This window comes from Urocitellus parryii, chromosome 4 (genome assembly GCF_045843805.1).
Source record: "Urocitellus parryii isolate mUroPar1 chromosome 4, mUroPar1.hap1, whole genome shotgun sequence".
Taxonomy (NCBI): Eukaryota; Metazoa; Chordata; class Mammalia; order Rodentia; family Sciuridae; genus Urocitellus; species Urocitellus parryii.
In genome coordinates this window covers 50,049,173-50,075,855 of record NC_135534.1, presented here as the reverse complement: position 1 = coordinate 50,075,855, position 26,683 = coordinate 50,049,173, and the positions used below count along the sequence as shown (strand labels likewise).

At 38.4% G+C, this 26,683-nt stretch overlaps 2 pseudogenes; one reads left to right on the top strand and one right to left on the bottom strand.

Annotated features, from left to right (window-relative positions):
• Window positions 1-317: 317 nt before the first annotated feature.
• On the bottom strand, window positions 318-25,090 carry LOC113187850 (heterogeneous nuclear ribonucleoprotein A1 pseudogene; annotated as a pseudogene).
• Window positions 25,091-25,117: 27 nt separating this feature from the next.
• LOC113187849 (cytochrome c oxidase subunit 7A2, mitochondrial pseudogene) lies at window positions 25,118-26,175 on the top strand (annotated as a pseudogene).
• Window positions 26,176-26,683: the final 508 nt, after the last annotated feature.

Here is a 26,683-nt window from a genome sequence, read left to right as displayed (position 1 = left end):
CCTCAACGCAAGTTTGTCGGTTAAGAAATGCCTAGGCAAAAGCAACAGGTGATCAATGCAGCCTTTGTGGGATAGACTCAGAGAGCCATTTGCCAAAAATTACAATCCTAGAGGGCTTTACTGAGAAGTATGCCAGACCAGAAAGATAAAGAGGAGGATGGATCTCCTTACAAACCCAGAATTCATTCAAAGAGGGGGTCTCACTAGTACAAAGACAATGGTCCAAATGTTTATAAGGAAAAAAAAAAGCGTGGCCAGATAAAATGGGAAGACTCCAGTGGCCCCTGCAGGCAAGCACCCACTGCCATGATCAAAAGCTAAGCCTTGAACAGAGAAGGAATGAATGTTTTGGCCCTGGCCCCACCTTTCAGTTTCTTCCCACTTGCTCGGAAGTCGATAATTGACGAATATGGCAGGGGTCCCATAGACACACAGAACTGCATCTGATGCACGAGACCCAGCACCTCAGGAGGGCTCAGCTGCTGCAAGCCTCCAAATGAACCAGGAATATGTTCATGTTAACAGCTGATAGTGGGCCATAGGGTGCTCACTCCAAAAGGATATACCACCCTAGCTCCAAGCCACATGCTGTGAGCCACCAGCAGGAAGGGCCACAAAGCCCCATGCACCCAGGCATACTGAACAAAACACAAGCGGGCAGCTACTATAGACAATTAGAACAGGCTCCCACCTGACAAGAGGAGAAAAGCCTCACAGACAAGGAGAAACACCTAGGTGGACACAATGTGGCTGCCACACTGGGACCTGCACGGAACTGCACTGCTGCCCTCCAACCTTGGCAGACGGCCCACGGCAAGATTGATATAGGTGCCTTTTATACAAATGATGTCCCAGGTCATCAGTCTCTGCTAAGATTTACATCAGATTTAAGAGTTGGAGAATCCCAGCAGCCAAGATCCTGCACTGGGAGATAACAACAACAAAAAAAAATATCCTGCATCTTAAAGTGCCTCCCTTCCCTAAATGACAGTTCCTCCCAGGGGCTTGAGTATACCATCCTTGGGACAGCACTGGACTCTGACTTAAAAGCCCATATCTACCAAGAAAAAGGTCAAATACTTTGGTTACCATCTGACTCGGCAACAGAACAGACAATAGCAACTGGGCCTCAAAAGAAACAAGAGATCTGCTCAATTCCAATCCCTTCAACCTGCCATCAGACTAGAGAATTCTTGGGGGCTACTAGGTTCAGACATGTATGGATCCCCAACTTTCAGTTATGACAAAAGCCCTCTATGAAGCCACAAAGGGGGGAAAATGGGATCCTCTTATATGGGGGTCAACTAAGCAAAAGGCCTTTGAGGACATTAAATAAGCACTCACCTGTGCACCTGGATTATGGCTCCCTGACCTCACAAAGCCTTTTTTTCTGTATGTCCATGATTGGTCTGGAGTACCTATAGGAGTTTTGACTCAGATGCTGGGGACATGGCACCGTCCAGTGGCCTATTTGTCCAAACAGCTGGACTCTATAGCCCAGGCCTGCTCACCTTGTTTATGGGCCCTTGCAGCCACAGCTCTTCTGGTGTTGGAAGCTGATACACTGGCCATGGGACAAGAATTGGTTGTCAGAGTTCCTCATTCAATTTTGACATTGTTAAAATATAAAGGACACTATTGGTTGACTAATGAAAGAATGGTCAAACATAAGGGTATGTGATGTGAAAACCCACGTATTCACATTGAGGTCGTCAGAACTCTAAACCCAGCAACTTTGCTGCCCATTGGACCTGGAAAACCTGATCACAAATGTGTTGAGGTCATGGATGAAGTGTTCTCCAGCAGACCAGACCTAACTGACCAGCCTCTCGAGGACGCTGATGCAGAGTACTTCACAGATGGAAGCAGTTTTATAAAAGATGAGGTATGTTTTGCTGGATATGCAATGGTCACTCTGGACTCTACTGTTGAGGCAGAACCTCTGCCTTAGGGAACTTCAGCACAAAAAATAAAATTTATTGCTTTGACTCAAGCACCTCAGTTGACAGCAGGAGTCTGTGTGGATATTTACAGACTCAAAATATTCGTTTTCTACCCTTCATGTTCATAGGGCCTTATGTAGGCTAATTAACTCAGGAGAAAAAAAGGGGGGGGGAACATGATGTATGGGCAAGAAGTTCTTGAACTTTTGGATGCTCTGTGGGCTCCCAGGAAGGTTGTGATTATATATTGCCGAGGTCATCAAAAGGGAAACACTGTGGTTTCTCAGGGCAACCGGAGAGCTAACAGAGAGGCCAGGTTAGCTGTCTGCAAGAAACGGAAAGAAAATCCAGTCCCAGGTTTAAATGCTGCCTTTCTGCCTGGCTGACTAGGTAACAGAAAGGGAGCCAACATACTCCAACATGAAAGTGATTTAAGACTGAAAAAGGAAATTTTCTCCCAGGTGGATGGTGGAGATTTTCTGATGACCGGAATAGCCATCCCAGAGATTCTAGCCCCAGCCTTTATCAAGACAGTTCTGCAGGAAAACATGTTGGACATACAGCACTTGAGACAGTTCTGAGCCAACATTTCTATGTCCCCCGGCTCACAAGCAACACCTGGATGATCTGCAAACAATGTGAGGTTTATGCTCACAACAATCCTTGTCAGGGGCCAAAGCTCCCACCAGGAATCCAAACTATAGGAGGAGCACCTTTTGAAGACTTGGAAGTAAACTTCACTGAACTGCCATGCTCACGGGGCAATAAGTAACTTTTGTTTTTTATGTGTTCATACTCTGAAGGGTGGAAGCCTTTCCCACCCGCACTGAAAAGGCTAGGGAAATACTAGGAAATGCTTCTCTGTGAAATTATTCCCAGATTTGGAGTCCCAATAATTATTGGCTCAGACAATGGGCCAGCTTTTGGGCAGAAGTGATACGATTACTGACCAAGAGTTTAAATATCAGATGAAAGTTACATACTGCCTATAGGCTTCAGAGTTCTGGTAAAGTTCAAAGGATGAACAGGACTTTAAGGCTCAATTGGGTAGGCTGTGTCAGGAGACTCACATTGTGATGAACTTCTCCCTATTACACTGTTGTGGATTAGATCCACTCCCACTAGGAGGACTGGATTCTTTTCTTTCGAGATAATATATGGGAGGCGCCCCTCTTATTAGGGGACTACAGGGAGACTTAAGAGTGATAGGAAAATTAACCCTGAGTCGACAGCTACAGGTCTTAGAGAAAACTTTACAGTTTTTCAACCAATGGGTTAGAGAAAGATTGTCAGTAAATTTGACCCAGGTGCACACTCCTTCAAGCCTGGATATTGAGTCTAAGTCAGCCCCTAAACTTCTTTGGAAGGGCCCTTTCAATGTTATTTTATCCACCCCAACTGAACAGTCAAGTTTGCAGAGATAGGTCCCTGGATTCACTACACCAGACTCATGCCTGCAGCTGCAAACTAGGAGTGCTCTCCAGATGCTGCTACGTCCTTGAAGCTGACCTCCTGAAGAAAAAGGAGCACCAGAGAAGCTTGAGGATCAGAAGGACAACAGCCCTGCTCCAGTCACTCTGGAAGCTGACTGGTCTACGCACGGCCGAAGCTTGAGAGACTACGGCCCTGTTTCAGCCACATAGGAGGGACTGGCTGATGAATGCATGTGAAAGATAAACTTCCCACCAGGACTAATGAACTCTTTCAACCTCTAAGATAGTCCCTATACTGTAATGCATTGCCACCCCTTGCTTCTGGATATATGCACAGTTCTCAGTTTTTGCAACTGCTTTGATAAACAGTAACTCTTACTGACTGGACTCTGGGTAACAAAATTTCACTTATAGATTTTTTTTTATCTTGCTTATATAAGTTTTCTAGGATTTTTTGGTGTTATTAGTTTGGCTTTGTTAATTTATGCTGTTTAACCTATGCTAAACAAAATGTTAGTCTATTATCTAGTTTGGTTTCCTTTGATAACCATAAGGGATTCTGCCCTACTCCTATTCCGACCATGGAGATCATATGAACCATGTGTCAAGACAATCCACTATATATAAGAGGTGGTAAAACATATATTTAGGACCTGTCCCACCAGAGGAATGTTATAGATGGATGACTGTTTGGAAAGGAAAAAGAGGTGCATTGGAAAGAAACTTGATTTAGAAGGTCACCAATCTTGGGGTAAAGGTAACTGGCCATCCCAGAGGATTATTGCCACTTATGTTCCAGATACCTGGGCACAAAATGGCAGTTGGAGTTATAGAACTCCTATTTACTTGTTAAACAGAATTATTCACTTACAAGCTGTACTAGAAATTATTATTAATCAGACTGCCACAGCCTTTGACCTCCTAGCCACACAACAGACCAGATGCCAGTGGCTATCAAAACCACTTGGCATTAGATTACTTACTGGCTGAGGAAAGAGTATATGTGGAGAATTCAACAGCTCAGATTGTTACATCCAAATGGATGACAATAGACAAGCAGTTAAAAATATAGCCAACAACACAAGAGAACTAGCACATAATCTAGTTCATACCTAGAAGGGCATTAAAGTTTGGGTCCCAAACATGCTTTTGGGAGATGGTTTTCAACTCTTGGTAGATTTAAAACTTAACTGGTAATGGGTATTCTGCTGTTAACCTGTTCATTGCTCCCATGTTTGGCTCCACTGTGCATTAAAACTATTGGGTCCACTATAGAAGCTGCTGTTGAAAGGATGACAACAACTAAGATTTTGGCATTATAATAGGCCTTAAGCCAAGATAATGGTAATGATGCTCTTAAATTTAAAGGATTAAATTAAAGGAAGCATTATTAAAGGGGGGAATTGAAGTGGCACCCCCTTTCTCCACAGAAAAGCCCTCTTCACCATGGCTAATTTTAGGACTGTCAGAAAAAGAGTCCAATGTAGATAAACTTCCTATTTTCGTGACACCCTGTTTACTTGGCCACTGGCTGAGAAGATACCAGCACTCCAGGTGCTGGACACCCCCTTACTAGTTTTTCCACAAACGTATCCAGTATAGTACTTTGAAGAAATGTGCAAACAAGGTCTCTGGCCTTGAGCTGGGCTTCACAGAGATGTCTACATTTTTAAGATAAGTTACAAATGGGATCCATGGTAACAGCTGGCAAGGGAAAGATAGAAAGAAGCTCCCCGCTTCTCAGGTGTTGTCCTTGAAGAGTTAACATGTCCAGAACAGTGAAAGAAAAAGCTGCTTTTATATGAACTTCTGCAGACTGTGAACTTCTGAGCCCCTCCCCTTACCTGCTGGGTATAAAACTCTGGAACACCCTGAACTCAGGGTTCAGGGGATTGATTAATTACAGCAAAGGCTGTACCCTCTGAACCTGGCTGCAGCCAAATAAAACTGTGTCCTGCTATCTTTGGTGCTTTGCCTCTTTTGTCCCTACAACAGGGATGTGATGGAAACTGTAGGAGGTGGGACCTGGTTGAACAGAGTGAGTCTTTGGGGGCATGACCCTTGGTACTCTATCTTGTCCCAGGCTCATCCGTGTACCCTACCTCCTGGACACCATGAAGTGAGCAGTTGAGCTCCACCACACTCTCTCTATCATGGTGCTTTGCCTCTATAGCAATGGAACCAGTCAACCATGGACCGAAACCTCTGAATCCATGAGCGAAAATAAATCTTTTGTCCTTTAAGTTGTTTTTTGCAGGTATTTTGTCACAGAGACAAAAAGTTGATGAACACAATGATGCAGTATTTATAGTACAGAATTCAAGTCTTCTATTTATCTATTTCCTTATTTATCTACTTATTCTACCCATTATTGAAAAAGGGTGTTGAATTCTCCAACTACTATTTTTGAACTATTTCTTCCTTCAATTGCCAGTTTTCGTTTCATACATTTTGGGGATCTCCTGTTGTATATATGTTTACAATTGTTGTACATTCTTGATGGACTGTCCTTTTCATCATTATGTAATATACTTCTTTGTCTTGTGTAATAATTTTTGTCTTAAAATTAAAATGCCACAAAACTCTCTTACCATGGTTCAGCTATCCGTTTTTTCTTGATTAAGCATTTATCTAGAAACCATAAGCCAAATTAGTTTAGATTAGTCTGGATTAATTTTTAGAGTGCTAGAAAATATGGTTTTGATAGTTTTTTCATTTATTTACTATTTTTCTGGAGGGACAGACCTTTGGATTTCCCTATTTTGCAATTTTCACTGTCATCACTTCAATTTTATTTCTGAAGCTGATTTAAAAGAACTTTTCTCTGACAAGATTATAATTCTAAAACTTTTCTTTTTTTCTTTGACAGTACTTTTTTTCACATTTGGGTTTGTAATCTATCAACATTTATTTTGGTAAACAATATGAGAAAAGAGATTATGATGGCCTGAATAATGCCCTCACCCACCCAAGGACAAGTGAACGCTGCCTTCTATGGCAAACAGAAATTTACATATGTGATTAAATTACAGATCTTGAAATAAGGAGAGTATTTTGTATTATATGAGTGAATTTAATATAATCACAAGGGTCCTTATTAGAAGGAAGAGATCATAATGAATAATAAGATCATAATGAAGATCATAATGAATAATAATAATAATAGTGAGAGATGCGACAGAAGCAAGGGTTCAAATTATCTAAGGAATAAGTCACAAGTAAAAGAATGCCAGTAGCCTGCAGAGGCTAAAAAAGATGTATTCCTCTCTGAAGCCTTCAGAAGGAACACAACCCAGTTGACATCTTGATTCTAAAATCGTACCTCCAGAACTGTTAAGATAATAAATTTGTGTAATTTTGAGCCACTAAGTTTGTGGTAATTTGTTACAGTAGCAATAGGAAACTTATACTGATTTCTTAAACTTTTGCCAGAAATTCCCAATTATATCTAATGCTAAATGTATCCTTTTCTTACTGATTAGAAATGTGGTATGCGGTTAAGGTGTTGTTTTTTAAAGTAACATAATCTGAGATTTAAAAAAAAAATCATTCTGGCTGCTATAATAACAATAGACCATGCAGGAGAACAGGGTAATAAAAGGAAGAAAATAAGTGAGGAGGCTATTAGCTAATCCAGATAAGAGTTATAGTGGCTTAGACCAGAATAATAGAAGTGATGAGACATGGTTATACTTCAAAGGCGGAAACAACAGGATTGAATATGAGATATGAGAAAAAAAAGAATTCAGGACTTATTTATTTAGTTAGTTAGTTTGGCCTGAGCAACTGATAGAATAGTTTCCTTTTATTAAAGTGCTCCTCAGTAGAAGCAGAAATGCCAACCGGGAGCTTGGGTTGTTTCTTAGATCTTTGTTTATGGAAGGGCAAAGCCCCTAAGCCAATTCTTAAAATACTGCTCCACCAAGCTCCATGGTATGATTAGGACTTAATTGGGTTGACAGTGGATGCCAGGACAAGCTGTCAAGATGCCATGTTCTCAGCCCCAACCATGGCCCATGTTGCTACAGCAACATTGTTTTGTATCATGTGATCACCTCACCCCATATTCCCTGGCCACATCTAATTAGAGGCAGGTAGTGTTCCCACTGAAGAACAACTAATATATAACCTGACTCACATCTCATACAGTACAATGGCATAAAATGCTTTGTCCTAGCTGAGGTATGCTTGCCTGCTTAAGACTAAAGCTAACAAAACATGCAGGTGCTGGAAAATTTTCATTTTATATGTTGCAAGCACTTTCTGCAATCCAGGATGGAAAAACGCCCTTGCTTTGGGCGGGCGGGGAGGGGTGGGGACCCGACGGACTTCCTTTTGTTCTGGGAGGTATCATTTTTTCATGACTTCTTTTTTTAAAAAAAATATTTATTTTTTTTAGTTATACACAATACCTTTGTTTTTATTTATTTTTATGTGGTGCTGAGGATTGAACCCAGGGCCTCGAATGCACTAGTTGAGTGCTCTACTGCTGAGCCACAAACCAAGCCCCATGACTTCTTATTTATATGAATATAAGTTCAATATCTATCAACTTTTCTTGGGGAAGACAACTAAATTCCCAAATATAGATTTATGTTGAAAAGTTAAATTTCCTATTTAGAAAAGTAAATAGGTTTATCTTTCAGCAGGACCATATCTCTGAAAAATGATATTGAAGGCATTCTCCTCTAATCTGAAATTAGAATATCTTATATTAAAAAAAATCACTGTTTTGAGAAAATTGATATGATTTTATCCAAGTAATTAAAAGTAGGATATTAGAACTGGAAGAGACCATAGAACAAATTGGACATAACTTTCCTATGTTAATAAATGATTACACGACCAATGAAACTCGACATCATGTACAACCACAAGAATGGGATCCTAATTAGAATAAGTTATACTCCATGTATGTATATTATGTCAAAATACACTTTACTGTCATGTATATACAAAAAATGAATTTAAAAAAAACCTGATTAGGGGAAAAAAAACTGGAGGCAAATCACACTTGTTCAAAGTGAACCTGACTGGTTGAAAGCCTGTATATGATATTATTGAAAACTGAATTGCTCAAATTTTGAAAAATGTACTGCTTATTATTGCAAGGGGAATCTTCTGGTGAAGCTCAAGGTAAGGAAGGACAAACCCAAAGGTGGAGGTGAATAGAATATGTGCTTCTGCCTTTAATCATCCTGCAGAAAGATCAATGCTGGAGCATAAAATGAGGACTGTGTGTGAAAGAGAAAAGCAATTTTCCTTCTGTGAGCACTGGAATTTGAGGAATGGCCTTTAGAAGGAGAACTTTACTCCAGGGTCCTCAGGAAGCATGGGCCTGGCTCTCAGCATGGGGTAATGTCCCTTACTGAGGCAGTTGAGGGCAAGCAGGAGGTGAGGCAAGCGAGGTTCCTAGGGTACAACACCCAAGGAGGTGCACCCTCAGGGTTGTGCGAGAACAGAGCTGGCACCACTGACTGAGCGCATTTTGAAATTTTGTGCACTGGTGACTTATTTGCTTCACTCGAATCCTGGCCCAATGTGACATTCTAGTTTACCAGGGAAGAAGCTTGGCAAACAGATTCTCATTCACACAAGTCTGAATTGCAGAATACAGAAACATTCTGAGCAGAGACTCAGAAGTCCAAAGGTAAAGCTCTGAGGGCTGAAGGGGTTTAGAACATGCCACCACAAGGTATGCCACTTGAGCAAACTGATCTTTTTGAGTTGAAGATATTTGACAAAAAGCGATGTAGAAAGGGCTCTCTGATCTCCTTCTTACTTAAAAGCAAATCATAACATTTCCCATGAAAAAGTTGCCCTCTCTGGATCAGGAGGAGAACATTCTTAATATCAAAGACTGAGAATCAACACTTAACCGGACCTATATTTTAAAACTCTACTAAAATAACCCTTATCTTTCATTAGTTTCCTTCATACATTTCATAATCACTTTCTCAGAATTTACCACCCCTATAGGTTTTTTTTCCTTTTATCTTGCCACTTTTCCACAAGGTTTTATTCTTAAAAAAAAAAAAAAAAAGTATATAAGCTCTGGATCCTAACTGGTCCTTTGAGTCTTCCTATGAAAGCTCCTCTGCATGTAAAAATATTAAATAAATGTGTATAATTTCTCCTATTGATTGTTTTATTTCAATTTAATTCTCAGACCCAGCCACAGAACCTAAGAGTATAGAGGAAAGATTTTTCTTCTCTAAGGATTCATGAGTATGTTAAAGAGAACAATCAAAAGTCAGCATATGCCTGTAATCCCAGCAGTTTGGGAGGCTGAGACAGGAGAATCATGAGTTCAAAGCCAGTCTCAGCAAAAGTGAGGCACTAAGCAACTCAGTGAGACCCTGTCTCTAAATAAAATACAAAATAAGGCTGGGGATATGGCTCAGTAGTCAAGTGTCCCTGAGTTCAATCCCCAATACCAGCCCCAACCCCCCACCCCACCAAAAGACAGAATATACAGAAACTGAACTAGAGAAAAGATAAAAACTGAGGAAGTCGGTTGGTGACAGTGAGCAAACATACAGAGTGGCAGATAAGCAGAGTAGTTGGCACTTTCATTCTAGGGAGATGGTAATTGAATTTCTGCTGCTATAGACCCTAGAGCTGCTTTTAATTCTTTATGAATTGGGTGTTAAGAAGGAGGAAAAGAGGAATACTGGGGAGCTAAACCAAGAGCTGACCACTGCCAAGGAACATGGGTTTTTCTCCTTTCCTGAGTTCCCATAGGCCTTCCCAAATGATTGAGATTCCTTTATTTGGGTTCCTTCTGAGTATTCTTATTCCAGTTATTCCATAGTTGTTACTTTAACAATTATTATTATTATTATTATTATTGGTACTGGGGACTGAACTCAGGGGCACTTGACCACTGAGCCACATCCCCAGTCCTATTTTATATTTTATTTAGAGACAAGTTCTCACTGAGTTGCTTAGTGCCTCACTTTTGCTGAGGCTGGCTTTGAACTTGTGATTCTCCTATCTCAGCCTCCCAAACTGGGATCACAGGCCTGTGCCACTGCGCCTGGCGCTTGAACAATTCTGTTTCTTACAACAACAACAAAAAAGCAGATGCAGATTGCTGAAGAAAGGGCACAGTTTTGTTTTTCTTTGCATAACTCCTACAGAAATTATTAAATCTCTCACACAAAAAAGACCAAATTGCCAGGTGCTGTCACAAACACATACCTCTAATCCCAACAATTTGAAAGGGTGAGGTAGGAGGATTGCAAGTTCAAGAAAATCTTGACAATTTAGCAAAACCTTATTGCAAAATAAAATTTTAAAAGGTTTGGAGATGTAGCTCAGTGGTAGATCACTTGCTCAGCATGTGTGAGGCCCTCGGTTCCAGTCCCAGTACCATCAAAAATAAAATTTAAATAAATAAATAAAAGACCACATTGCTTCTTGGGGAGCGTGTTTGGTTCTACTGGTTGTCTTTTCTGTCAGCTTTCTCTTGGAGCATTTTCCACATGTGATGGGAGAGGATCATCATATTTCAGCTATTTCCTTTCTCAGTTAATGCTTTAGCCAGGTGTGGCTCGGAAGATCAGCTCAAATGAGGCAATACAGGGCTTTCAACTATCCCTTCATTCTTTTTTTTAATTGAGATATAATATATTTTATATTTTATATGCTATACAATTCATCTTTTTAAGGAAAGCAATGCAGTGGTTGTTAGTATATTCATAAACTTATTTAATTATCACATTATATGATTCCAGAATATTTTCCAGAACTCTCCATTTTCCCTTCACCCCAACTCCTGGAACTATTTGTTTTCTATCACTATGAATTTGCCTATTCTGGACATTTCATTCAAATGGAATCATAATTACGTTGCTTTTTGTGCTGGGTTGCTTCCACTTGGCATGTTTTTGAGCATGTTGTAGCATTCATCAGTACTTTATTTCTGTTTTTGGCTAAATAACATTCTATGGCATCAATGTATCACAAGGTATTGATCAACTTATCAATATTTGAGATGTTCCCATTTTTTGACTGTTATGAACAATGCTGTTATAAACATCATGTATAAATTTTTGTGTGGCATGTGTCTAATTCTTTGGGTAATTGTGCTAGCTTTCCATCACTATTAAAAAATGAGAGATAATTAATTTACAAATAGAAAAGGTTTGTTTTGGTTCATGGTTTTAGTCCATGGTCAGGCAGACCCATTGCCTTGGGCCCCCTATGGGGTTACCATAAGGCAAGAGCAGGGAGCATGGGGTAAAGCAAACTGCTCTCCTCATGCCAGGAAACAAAAGAGAAAGAGGAAGGGGCCAGGATTCCACAATCTCCTTCAAGGACATATACTCCCTATGACCTAAGGACCTCCCGATAGGCTTGTCCTCCTAAAAATTCCACCACCTCCCAACTGTGCCACCTCCAGGACCAATCTTTTAATACATGAGCTTTTGGGAGATCTTCAACATCCAGACTGTTAGAAAGTTCTCAAACATTTTGGTTTCAGGACCTTATTTTACTCTTAAGGACCCCAATAAGCTTTTGTTTATGGAGGTCATATATATAAATATTTTCTGTATTAGAAGTGATAACTAAGATGCTTCAAAACATAAAAGGATAATTTCCTTTAATCATTTAAAATTAACAACAATAATCACACATTAGCAAAAAATAACATTTCTTATAAAGAATAGCTATATTTTCCAATATAAAATAGTGAAGAGTATCACTTTTCCAAGCTCTTTGTCTTTGGTTTCTCATCTACTTCTGCAGTCAATTGATTGTGATATGCTCCTTTGGTTAAAATGTTTGAAGAATGTCAGGTCTCAGGCATACAGTTGGAAAAGGGAGGATTTTGAGGACTTCTTGAAAGGACTTCAGCAACCCACTCAGTGGCTGTCATACCATCACTATACTTTAAGAACTGCCCTTAACACATGGGTCTTTGAGGGACATTCAACATCCAAACTATAGTAGATGAATACCTAGGAGTGGAATCACTGGGTCAGATGGCAATCCAATATTTAACATCTCAAGAAATTACTAAACTGTTTTCCAGGGAAGCCACACCAGTTTACATTCCCAAAATAAATGGATGATGATTCCATTCTACATTAGCAACACTTGTCTGTCATTTTTATTTCAATCATTCTAGTAGGTATGAAGTTGTATTTCATTGAGTTTCATATATCTTTGTGTCTGTGTTTTATAATGACTAATGACGATGAGCATCTTTTCATGCACTGATTGGTCATTTGCATAATGTCTCTTGTGAAATTCTATACTAATCCTTTGCCCAGATTTTGACTTGGATTGTCTTTTTATTGTTTATTTGAAAGTGTCCTTCATATATTCTGAATACAAATCTCTTACCTTATATTATTTACAAATATTTTCTCCCATTTTGTAGTTTATTGTTTCACTTTCTTGACATGGAGCACAAACATTTTTAATTTTAATAAAGTCCAATCTATTTGTTCTTTGGTTCCTTGTGCTTTTTATGGCATGTCTAAGTAACCATTGCCTAATCAAAGGTAACAACAACTCACACCTACGTTTATTCTGAGAGTTTTAATTTTAGCCCCTCCATTTAGGTCTTTGACCCATTTTTTAGTTCATTTTTGTGTGCAGTGTGAGGTAGGGTGTCCACATTCACTCTCACTTATAGATATCTAGTTGTCTCAGCACCATTCTTTTTCACATTGAATTATTTTGGCACCCTTGTCAAAAATCAAATGACTGTAAACATAAGGATTTATTTCTGGACTCCCAATTCAATTTCATTAATCCATATTTCTGTCCTTATGCTAGTACCAAATTAGACTGACTGCTGAGCTTTGCAGTAAGGTTTGAAATAAAGAAATGTGCTTCTAGACAGGTATAGTGGTGGGCACCTATAACCCTAGTTACTTGGGAGGCTGAGGCAGTAGGATCATTTGAGCCCAAGAATTCAAAGCCAGCCTGAGCAACACAGAAACTGTCTAAAAAGAGAAATAAAGAAAGGAAGGACAAAAGGGAAAAAGGAAGAAAGGGAGGGAGGGAGGGAGAAAAGAAAGTAGGTAGGTTTTCCCTCCAACTTTGATCTTTTCAAGATTGCTTTCATTACTTTGGGCCCCTTGTTATTCCATTTGAATATTAGGATTAGTGTGCCAGTTTCTTAAAAAAATAAACAAATAACAGCAAAACCCAGCTGTGATTCTGATAGTGTTAAACTAATGAATCTGATATGTGTACTGAGTGTGTTGAACATGCAGATCTTAATAATATTAAGTCTTCCAATCTGTAAAAATAAGATATCTTCACATTTAACTTTAATTTTCTCCAAATTTGTAAATAATTTTTTTCTAAATATTTTTGATGCTATTATAAATAGAACTATTTTCACCATTTTAATTTTAACCATTCAATAGCCATGAAATTGATATTTTTTTTAAGATAATTGAATTTTTGTTATTGTTGGTTGTTCAAAACATTACATAGTTCTTGATATATCATATTTCACACTTTGATTCAAGTGGGTTATGAACTCCCATTTTTACCCCGTATACAGATTGCAGAATCACATCAGTTACACTTCCATTGATTTACATATTGCCATACTCCTGTCAGTTGTATTCTGCTGCCTTTCCTATCCTCTACTATCCCCCATCCCCTCCCCTCCCCTCCCCTCTTCTCTCTCTACCCCCTCTACTGTAATTCATTTCTCCCCCTTGTATTATTTTTCCCTTTCCCCTCACTTCCTCTTGTATGTAATTTTGTATAACCCTGAGGGTCTCCTTCCATTTCCATGCAATTTTCCTTCTCTCTCCCTTTCCCTCCCACCTTTCATCCCTGTTTAATGTTAATCTTCTTCTCATGCTCTTCATCCCTACTCTGTTCTTAGTTACTCTCCTTATATCAAAGAAGACATTTGGCATTTGTTTTTTAGGGATTGGCTAGCTTCACTTAGCATAATCTGCTCTAATGCCATCCATTTCCCTGCAAATTCTATGATTTTGTCATTTTTTTAATGCAGAGTAATACTCCATTGTGTATAAATGCCACATTTTTTTTTTATCCATTCGTCTATTGAAGGGCATCTAGGTTGCTTCCACAGTCTTGCTATTGTGAATTGTGCTGCTATGAACATCCATGTAGCAGTGTCCCTGTAGCATGCTCTTTTTAGGTCTTTAGGGAATAGACCGAGAAGGGGAATGGCTGGGTCAAATGGTGGTTCCATTCCCAGCTTTCCAAGAAATCTCCATACTGCTTTCCAAATTGGCCGCACCAATTTGCAGTCCCACCAACAATGTACAAGTGTAACCTTTTCCCCACATCCTCGCCAGCACTTGTTGTTGTTTGACTTCATAATGGCTGCCAATCTTACTGGAGTGAGATGGTATCTTAGGGTGGTTTTGATTTGCATTTCTCTGACTGCTAGAAATGGTGAGCATTTTTTCATGTACTTGTTGATTGATTGTATGTCCTCCTCTGAGAAGTGTCTGTTCAGGTCGCTGGACCATTTGTTGATTGGGTTATTTGTTATCTTATTGTCTAATTTTTTGAGTTCTTTGTATACTCTGGATATTAGGGCTCTATCTGAAGTGTGAGGAGTAAAGATTTGTTCCCAGGATGTAGGCTCCCTATTTACCTCTCTTGTTGTTTCTTTTGCTGAGAAAAAACTTTTTAGTTTGAGTAAGTCCCATTTGTTGATTCTAGTTATTAACTCTTGTGCTATGGGTGTCCTATTAAGGAATTTGGAGCCCAACCCCACTGTATGTAGATCATAGCCAACTTTTTCTTCTATCAGATGCCGTGTCTCTGATTTGATATCAAGCTTCTTGATCCATTTTGAGTTAACTTTTGTGCATGGCGAGAGAAAGGGATTCAGTTTCATTTTGTTGCATATGGATTTCCAGTTTTCCCAGCACCATTTGTTGAAGATGCTATCCTTCCTCCATTGCATGCTTTTAGCTCCTTTATCAAATATAAGATAGTTGTAGTTTTGTGGATTGGTTTCTGTGTCTTCAATTGTGTACCATTGGTCCACCCGCCTGTTTTGGTACCAGTACCATGCTGTTTTTGTTACTATTGCTCTGTAGTATAGTTTGAAGTCTGGTATCGCTATACCACCTGATTCACACTTCCTGCTTAGCAGTGTTTTTGCTATTCTGGGTCTTTAATTTTTCCATATGAATTTCATGATTGCTTTATCTATTTCTACAAGAAATGCCATTGGGATTTTGATTGGCATTGCATTAAACCTATAGAGAACTTTGGGTAATATTGCCATTTTGATGATGTTAGTTCTGCCTATCCATGGACAGGGTATATTTTTCCATCTTCTAAGATCTTCTTCTATTTCTCTCTTTAGGGTTCTGTAGTTTTCATTGTATAAGTCTTTCACCTCTTTTGTTAGGTTGATTCCCAAGTATTTTATTTTTTTTTTGAGGATATTGTGAATGGAGTGGTTGTCCTCATTTCCATTTCAGAGGATTTGTCGCTGATATACAGGAATGCCTTCGATTTATGCGTGTTGATTTTATATCCTGCCACTTTGCTGAATTCATTTATTAGCTCTAATAGTTTCTTTGTAGACACTTTTGGGTCTGCTAGGTATAGAATCATGTCACCTGCAAATAGTGATAATTTAAGTTCTTCTTTTCCTATTTTTATGCCTTTAATTTATTTCGTCTAATTGCTCTGGCCAGTGTTTCGAGAACTATGTTGAACAGAAGTGGTGAGAGAGGGCATCCCTGTCTTGTTCCAGATTTTAGAGGGAATGCCTTCAATTTTTCTCCATTCAGAATGATGCTAGCCTGAGGCTTTGCATAGATTGCTTTTACAATGTTGAGGTATGTTCCTGTTATCCCTAGTTTTTCGAGAGTTTTGAACATAAAGGGATGCTGTACTTTGTCGAATGCTTTTTCCGCATCTATCGAGATGATCATATGGTTCTTATTTTTAAGTCTATTGATGTGGTGAATAACATTTATTGATTTCCATATATTGAACCATCCTTGCATCCAAGGGATGAATCCTACTTGATCATGGTGCACAATTTTTTTGATATGTTTTTGAATCCGATTTGCCAGAATTTTATTGAGGATTTTTGCATCTAGGTTCATTAGAGATATTGGTCTGTAGTTTTCTTTCTTTGAAGTGCCTTTGTCTGGTTTAGGAATCAGGGTGATTTTGGCCTCGTAGAATGAATTTGGAAGTTCTCCCTCTTTTTCTATTTCCTGAAATAGCTTGAAATATTGGTATTAGTTCCTCTTTAAAGGTTTTGTAAAACTCTGCTGTATACCCATCCGGTCCTGGGCTTTTCTTAGTTGGTAGTTTTTGATGGTTTCTTCTATTTCCTCAATTGATATTGGTCTGTTTAGGTTGTCTATATCCTCCTGACTCAATCTGGGCAGATCATATGACTTAAGAAATTTATTGATGCCTTCACTATCTTCTATTTTATTGGAGTATAAGGATTCAAAATAATTTCTGATTATCTTCTGTATGTCTGAAGTGTCTGTTGTGATATTGCCTTTTTCATCCTGTATGCTAGTAATTTGAGTTCTCTCTCTTCTTCTCTTCGTTAGCATGGCTAAGGGTCTGTCAATTTTATTTATTTTTTCAAAGAACCAACTTTTAGTTTTGTCAATTTTTTCAATTGTTTCTTTTGTTTGGATTTCATTAATTTCAGCTCTGATTTTAATTATTTCTTGCCTTCTACTTCTTTTGCTGTTGTTTTGCTCTTCTTTTTCTAGGATTTTGAGATGAAGTATGAGATCATTTCTTTGTTGGGTTTTTCTTTTTTTAAGGAATGAACTCCAAGCAATGAATTTTCCTCTTAGAACTGCTTTCAATGTGTACCATAGATTCCAATATGTTGTGTCTGTGTATTCATTTATCTCTACGAATTTTTCAATTTCCTCCTTGATGTCTTCTAAAACCCATTGATCATTCAGTAACCTATTGTTCATTCTCCAAGTGATGCATGATTTTTCCTTCCTTCTTTTATCATTGATTTTCAGTTTCATTCCATTATGATCAGATAAGATGCATGGTATTATCTCTACTCCTTTATATTGTCTAAGAGTTGCCCTGTGACATAATATATGATCTATTTTTGAAAAGGATCCATGTGCTGCTGAGAAAAAAGTGTAACTGTTTGATGTTGGGTGGTATATTCTATATATGTCAATTAAGTCTAGGTTATTAATTGTGTTATTGAGTTCTATAGTTTCCTTATTCAACTTTTGTTTGTAAGATCTGTCCAGTGGTGAGAGAGGTGTGTTGAAGTCTCCCATGATTATTGTATGGTGGTCTATTAGACTCTTGAACTTGAGAAGAGTTTGCTTGATGAACATAGCTGCACCATTGTTTGGGACATATATATTTATGATTGTTATGTCTTGTTGGTGTATGGTTCCCTTGAGCAATATGTAGTGTTTCTCTTTATCCCTTTTGATTAACTTTGGCTTGAAATCTATTTTATTTGATATGAGTATGGACACTCCTGCTTGTTTCCGAAGTCCATATGAGTGATATGATTTTTTCCCAACCTTTCACCTTCAGTCTATGTATGTCTTTTCCTATCAAATGCGTCTCCTGTAGGCAGCATATTGTTGGGTCTTGTTTTGTGATCCATTCTACTAGCCTGTGTCTCTTAATTGGTGAGTTTAAGCCATTAACATTTAGGGTTATTATTGAGATATGGGTTGTTCTTCCAGCCATATTTGTTTATTTATGTTACTAAACATGGTTTGTTTTCCTCTTTGATTATTTTCCCCCCTTTACTGTCCTACCTCCCACTGTTGGTTTTCATTGTTATTTTCCATTTCCTCTTCCTGTAATGTTTTGCCGAGGATGTTTTGAAGAGATGGTTTTCTAGCTGCAAATTCTTTTAACTTTTGTTTATCGTGGAAGATTTTAATTTCATCTTCCATCCTGAAGTTTAATTTCGCTGGATACACGATTCTTGGTTGAAACCCATTTTCTTTCAGTGTTTGAAATATGTTATTCCAGGATCTTCTAGCTTTCAGAGTCTGTGTTGAAAGATCAGCTGTTATCCTGATTGGTTTACCCCTAAATGTAATCTGCTTCCTTTCTGTTGTAGCTTTTAAAATTCTCTCCTTATTCTGTATGTTGGGCATCTTCATTATAATGTGTCTAGGTGTGGATCTCTTATGATTTTGCACATTTGGCATCCTGTAGGCTTCTAGGATTTGGGATTTTGTTTCATTCTTCAAGTCTGGGAAGTTTTCTTGTATTATTTAGTTGAACAGATTGCTCATTCCTTTGGTTTGGACCTCTATACCTTCCTGTATCCCAATGACTCTTAAGTTTGCTCTCTTTATGTTATCCCATATTTCTTGGATGTTCTGCTCATGGTTTCTTAACAGTCTTGCTGAGCTGTCTATGTTCTTTTCAAGTTGAAATACTTTGTCTTCATTGTCTGATGTTCTATCTTCTAAGTGTTCTACTCTGCTGGTAATATTCTCAATTGAGTTTTTAAGTTGGTTTATTGCTTCCTGCATTTCTAGGATTTCTGTTTGTTTGTTTTTTATAACCTCTATCTCCCTGTATAGTTGATCTTTTGCTTCTTGGATATGTTTATGTAATTCATTGTTGAAGTGATCTTTCATTGTCTGATTTTGCTGTCTCATGTCTTCCTTGAGACTCCAGATCATCTGAACCATGTATATCCTGAATTTTTTATCTGACATTCCATCTGCTGCAGCTATTACCTCTTCTAAAGTTGAGTTGACCTGCATTGCTTGTGGTCCTTTCTTTCCTTGTCTTTTCATACTGCTCGCATTTCTTTCTGCTTGGTGAAACTGTTGTGTTTTTGAAATTTTCCCCCTATATATTTATATTGCACTTGTATAGTTGAAAAGTCTCCCTTGCAGGGGCGGCTATGCTCCTCCTCCAATTGGGGTGATCTGTCTACCACGCTGACAGGTCGCTGGGTCTGTTCTGCTGGTCGGTTGCCGGTCTGCCTACCTTGCAGGCGTGGGCGGAGGCTCTGCTCTGCCCCTACTCCAATTGGGGTGACGTTAGTACCATGCCGGCAGGTCGCTGGGCCTGTTCCAGGCCCGGACAGCGGCTCTGCTCTGCCCCTACTCCAATTGGGGTGACGTGACTACCACACCGGCAGGCTGCTGGGCCTCATCCGCCGGTAGGTGGCAGGTTTGCCTACCTTGCAGGCGTGGGCGGTGGCTCTCTCTGCTCTGCCCGTCCTCCAATTGGTGTGACATGCCTACCACGCCCGCGTACCACTGTGCCTGTTCTGCTGGTCGGTTGCAGGTCTGCCTACCTTTCGGGCATGGGTGGCTTCTCCTGCTCTGCCCCTACTCCAGTTGGGGTGACGTGACTACCTCGCCAGCATACCTATGCCGCACAATCTCCCATAACATGATGAGTAATAAACTCAACTTGTTTAACTATAGGTGCATTGCTGCATCCTTGTCCAAGGGCACTGGAACCTTTCCAATTTTAGAGGCTGGGGCGCTGAGTAAGGAACTTCCCCCTGAATTCCTGGTCTGCACCGTCCTTGCTGGGATCTTACATGACCAGGCCAAGGGTCGAAATTGATATTTATATACTTATCTAATATCCTGAAACCTTGGAAAATTAATTCACTTCTTATTTTTAATGGTTTTTAATTAATTTTTTAGGATTTGTACACATAAGATTATGTCATTTGCAAGTAGAAGTAGTTTACTTCTTCCTTTTTATCCTGGAAGTCTTTTATATCTGTTCCATATCTAATTACTGTACTCTCCAGGATAATGTTGAATAGAAGTGGCAGAAGCAAACATCCTTGCCTTGTTTCTGATCTTAGGCAAAAAGTTCAAGTCTTTCAACATTAAGTATGATGTTAACTAAATATAGTATGATGTTAACTAAATATAGTTTTGTAGATGCTCCTTATCAGATTGGGGAAGTTTCCTCTCATTCCTAGTTTGTTGATAGTTTTTTCAGAGATATTATGATGATTACAGTTTTTATTTAAATTTATCCTATCAATATTATTATACTGATTGAATTTTGTATATTAAACCAACCTTGCATTCTTAGAATAAATCCCACTTGGTCATGGTGCATAATTCTTTGTATATGCTGCAGAATTTTGTTTAAGTAGGCAAAAATATAGTTATATTTTGTTGAGAATTTTTGTGACTATGTTTATGAGGAATATTGATCTGTAGGTTTTGCTTTTTCCTTGTGATGTCTTTGTCTGGTTTTGGTATCAGGCTAATTCTGGCCTCATAGAATTAATTGGAAAGTGTCCTTTATCTTGTATCTTTTTGAAAAATTTGGAAAGATCTTTAATAATGTAAATTAGATCTTAAAAAAAAACATACTCTGTTTTAATGAATAATTCTATCCTTCTGGGCTAAAAAGAACACCAAAGAATTACACACAAAGTCTTATGAACAAAGTACTAAATATTTAGGAGACAAATATCAAGCCAAATTTTGTCCCAGATAAAATGTATTCCCTATAGATAATTATTTAAGGTATATCACAATTTTGTTGTTATAATAATTATCCTGCCTATAGCTATGGCAATATTGTATATGCTTAGAAAAGCATTCAAAATCCTACTACCTACAAATAATTATGAAAATTGTTTGGTGAACACAATTTCAAACCATGCTGTCTACATACATCATGGCTGTTTAATTCTTTTTTTTTTTTTTTTTTTTTTTGTGGTGCTGGGGATTGAACCCAAGGCCTTGTGTAAATGAGGCAAGTACTATACCAACTGAGCTATATCCCCAGCCCCATAGCTGTTTAATTCTATATTTAAATATATTCATTGTTTTCCATAACTTTTAAGCCTTATTTAGTCCACATTTAAACCTTTTGAATATATGAATTTTATTGAAAGTGGTTTTGTTTTAGGACTTCTGTCTATTGTGGTTATTGAGTTCTTAAATGTTTAGGAATATAAATATAACACCTTTTTATGTGAACAACTTGGCTATGAAGTATTCTATACTTTTTAAAAGTCACTTTTTTAACCATCTAGATATTACTCTTTTGTCTGCTGGTGTTGGCTATTGTTGAGGAGAAATTAGAGGATAATTAAAATTTCCCCTTTATAGATAATCTTGTTCTGTGTGGATGCCTGAAAAACATTTTTTAATCCTCAAAATTCAACTTATTTTGACATGTCTCATTTCAGTTCAATCACTTTTTTTTTCTTCGAACAAGACTGACCCTTTAATTGCCAGATTCAATTTCCTTTTTTTTTTTTTAAATCTATTCAGTGTCATGATCAGACTGTTACATTTAGCAATCAACAGCATGGGGTATAAAAAAAACCCTGTACATTAAAGTTCTTTGTTGGAATGCTTTATTTACCCTTTCCACAGAACAGAAACTAAAATAACTTGTCAGAAACTAAAATAACTTTCAGACTGCCAGCTGATGATTGGCTCACAGCGGCCCCAGCAACATCTAGCTGATTGGCTCCTCTGCGGTGATGCTCATTGGGCTGTTTCCCTGCCCTTTCAAACCACGGAGCTGCTCATTGGGGGACTTCTTTGGCTCCGCCCGCACGACCCAGCCAATCGGCCTCAAGAGCAGGAGGATTGTGGGAGGTGGAGAGGCTGGTGTTGGGGTGAGAGGCTTGTGGGAAGCCGGTGGTGGCAGTTGGGCTCTGAGGGTTTTTTTTTTTTTTCAAAAGAAACTAACTTTATTTTTAGAACCACACACGCCAAACAAAACCGCTCCTCAGGAAAAAACCCTTTGCCTCACCTCTGTTGGCCCCCAAATTTTAGCTGAACGATCATGACAAGCAGAAGGGAGGAAGATACACCAAGCCAATTGACGGCTCCTTTTGGAAAAAATTGTACCACTGATGACATCATCAGCAAAAATACCCCAACACTACCACAAGTCGCTGCACCAACAGATAGTTCACAATGCATACAGGTGAGTTCACAATGCATACAAGTGATACATAGTCCAGGCAAGTTCTGCAAGCAGTTCAGTGATGGCTATTGCAGAAGCTGTAGATTGGTTTTATCTTTGTCTTCACCAGCACTGAGATGAAGATAGGAATCCTGGCAATAATGGCTAAAGAAAAAATTATATAACATTCCAGAAGGCACTAAAAGAAAACAATTTTCTTAACAATTTACATTGTCTTGAAGAGAATTATTAAATATAATGAAAAGGAAAGGTGAAAGTAAACAAACAGATCTGTTAACCTCCTTTTTTGTTCACATATTAAACAATCCTCAACAGTTGTTTATCCAATTTAAATTAAACCATTTAAATCAAGTGAATAAAAAAAAATTTCAATCCATTTTTTCATGAGCGCTCATCATATATGATATATGGACATACGTACATTCAAACATATAACACAAAACACAAGTGTGCACACATAATATAATACATACAACACATAATAGTAAAGGCCTTATAACTTTTTACAGGTGAAATCTCCATTGCAATGTTTAAAAACTCTATAGTCAAAAAATAGAACTGATCAGTAAAACATTAACCTAGGTCTGTATGAGCTCAAAAAACAAAATAGAACTTCATGATATGGGAAAGGGCAATAATAAAATAGATATTGAAAAAAGCATCCTGGTTCTGTTGCAGATGTAAGAATAGCCAAACTGGAGTTTTGGATATCAGCTGTTATGGATTTGAGCCAAATCATCTTCTTTTTGGTCTGTAGAAATCTTAGTTAATCTCTCTGGAATCCAAATCAGCTGCTGTTCTCCCTGTGGAAACACACAAACAGACCCCTGACTCCAGACAATCACTGGGTCAGGACTTTAGTTAATCTCTCCGGAATCCAAATCGGTTGCTGTTCTTCCTGTGGAAACACACAAACAGACCCCCGACTCCAGACAATTACTGGGTCAGGACCTTTCCATTGTCCTGTTAGAATATCTTTCCAAAGTACCTTGGGCTTATGTACATTTTTTGGACACATATGCCTTTCCGCAGCACTAAGTCCTGATGAATCCAAATTTAAAAAGTTTAGAGTAAAAAGGGTTATTTTAAGTTTATCTTTGGGGAATATATACCCCTTCCCAATTCCGTCTTTTTGCTTTAATAAGTACATTTTAATAGTTTGATGAGCTCTTTCAACTATGCCTTGTCCCTGTGGATTGTATGGGATTCCTGTTATATGAGTAATGCCAAATGATGAGCAAAATTGTTTAAAAGAGGTAGAAGTATAACCAGGGGCTTTATCTGTTTTTAACTGTTTTGGAACACCCACAGTGGCAAAATTTTGTAAGCAATGAGCTATAACATCTTTAGTTTTTTCTCCGGCATGAAGGGAGCCCATCAAAAATCCAGAAGAAGTATCAACTGTAACATGCAAATATTTTAATTTTCCAAATTCTGGCAAGTGTGTGACATCCATCTGCCAAATATGGTTAGGTATCAATCCTCTAGGATTGATTCCAAGATTGACTTGTGGTAAAAAGGTCACACAATTTTGACATTGTTTTATTGTTTGTCTAGCTTGTTCCTTAGTTATTTTAAAACGCTTTTGTAAAGTATTAGCATTGACATGGAACCTTTTATGAAAATTTATAGCTTCTTCTAGTGTAGAGAAAATATGTATGTGTAGTTTTATCTGCTAAATCATTGCCCAAACTAAGGGCTCCAGGCAATCCTGTATGTGCCCTGATATGTCCTATAAAGAATAGATCTTTTCTGTCCCAGATTAGACTTTGTATAGTGGAAAGCAAAGAGAAAACAGTAGAAGAAGGGGAAATCCTATCAGCATCTTCAAGGGATACTATAGCATTAACTATATACTGACTATCGGAAAATAAATTAAATACAGAATCTTTAAACATCACAAAAGCTTGTAATACTGAAACACCTTGGTTTTGTGGTTTGACAAAATATTGGTCTCCACCATCATGAGGTCCAGAGCTTCTACCTCCAAAGTTTCCACCCTTCATGGGTCCAAAATTTGATGACTATTATAATTGCCAAAATCAATGTAGCTTCCACCACCTCCAAAATTGCTTTCATCATTACCAAATCCATTATAGCCATCCCTGCTGCCACTATATTTACCACCACCATGGCTGCCACCAAAGCCACCATAACCACTTACATTTTCTCCACAACCAAAATTGTCATTTCCACCAAAACCACCTCCATGACCACTACCAAAGTTTCCAGAACCACTTCAACCTCTTTGGCTAGATGAAGCATTAGTCATTTCTTGCTTTGACAAGGCTTTCCTCACTTCACAGTTGTGCCCCTTAATAGTATGGTATTTCTGAATGACAATCTTATCCACAGAATCCTGTTTGTCAAAAGTTACAAAAGCAAAGTCCCTCTTCTTTCCACTGCTTTGGTCAGTCATGAATTCAATAACCCCACTTTTCCCGTACTGTTCAAAATAATCTCCTAGGTGATGTTCTTCAGTGTCTTCTTTAATGCTACCAATAAGGATCTTTTTCAGTTAAGTGGGCTCCTGGAATTTGAGAATCTTCCCTTGAGACAGCTCTTTTTGGTTCCACAACTCTTCCATCCACCTTGGATGGTCTTTCATCACAGCTGCATCCACTTCCTCCAGAGTGGCATGAGTGACAAACCTAAAGCCCCTGGAGCCCTTGGTGTTTGGGTCTCTCATTATCATACAGTCCATGAGTGTTCCTCATTGCTCAGACCCTCATCAGTTGTTTCAAAACTCAGCCCTCCAATGAATAGCTTCTGCAGCTGTTTGGCCTCTTTAGGGGACTCTGATTTAGACATCACAGTAGTGAAAGAGAGACTTTAACCATGCTTTCTCGGCAGCATCCACAGGCAGAAATAAGTAAGCTAACAAATGTATCCCTTCAGTTCCTTATAATACCTTATTTTCCTGCTCCATTTGTTAGGCTTGTTATTTCAGGGACAATAATTAGTCTTATGTTGTATAATGTTTGTCCCCTACAATGACTAACTTCTTATTGCCTTAACTTTGGTCTTCTTTTCTTCTGCCATTGTAATGATTAACCAGGCTGTTTTCTATGTTGGAAATCTCATTTTAGTTAAGTGTATTTTTTTTCTTGCTGCTGTATACTAATTTACTAGGTGACAGTAGATTTGTTACTTTGGTCCTTGAATTGTTTTCTTAACTTGGCAATCTCCCTTTCCATTTTCTGTTATTGTTTTAGCTGGTATTTGAATACTTGCTTTAGTGAATTACTATCATTAAATTATCCTTAGGTGTAAAGCATTCATGAACATTTTTCTTCTGTTGCTTGTTGCTGACTATGGATAGTATTTTAAATAGTTACATATGTTTATTTTAAATACCTCATTCCTCTCTAAACTTGCACCATGTGGTATGTTGTACAGTGGGGAAATGTTTAATATGTTTTAATACCATGTTTTATTCCTGTTAGTTAGGGTGCTTTGGGCTGCAAATAACAGAGTCCGTAACAGTGTTTCACACAATAAACCTTTCTCACATATCTAGTATCTAGAGGTAGTCAGTTCCAAGGCTGATTCAGCATTTTACCTTTGTCGTCATCGTCTTAGGTTCTTCTCATCTTTCTACTGTTCTACACCTCAGCTTTAAGAATAAAGACTGGAGTAGCTGAGTCAAGATACTGCATAATCTGTTGGCTCTTCATCAGATTGCCCAGAGGATGCTGAGCCCTGCTTAATGCAGGTATTTTGAAAATAAACCAGGGAAACAAAAGCTATTTCAAAGGATAATGGAATTCAGTGCATCTAAAGTGCGGGATAGCTGTTGCCTTCCTGTATAGCACCACCATGGTCCTTATAGTTGGTGGAACAGCATGGCCATATGTTAGCTGAATATGGCTTCATTTCTGAAGAAGCAGGATTGACTTCAGTTATTCCAGTAATCACTTGGTTCAGTTTCATTCAGCTCTCTAGGGACCAGTAATCTGATAAATAACTGAGCTCTTCTTTGAAGGTCAATATTATTGACTTGTACTAACTGCCCCCAATAAAGCAATCCCTACCATGAAAGAATTCAAATCCATACGCATTAGCATCCCCAGCAGCAAGGGAAAGGAAGAAACTAGAAAGACAATGTCTTTTTTAAGCTTTCACTTTTTTCAGATAGGAAAATCTTCCTCAGAACAATCTTCCTTCCACCCTCAAATTTCCCCTTCCAGGGCTGGGGATGTGGCTCAAGTGGTAGCACACTCGCCTGGCATGCGTGCGGCCTGGGTTCGATCCTCAGCACCACATACAAACAAAGATGTTGTGTCCGCCGAGAACTAAAAAATAAATATTAAAAAAATTCTCTCTCTAGCTCTCTCCCTCTCTCACTCTCTCTTTAAAAAAAATAAATTTCCCCTTCCATCTTGCCAGAACTGTATCACTTCC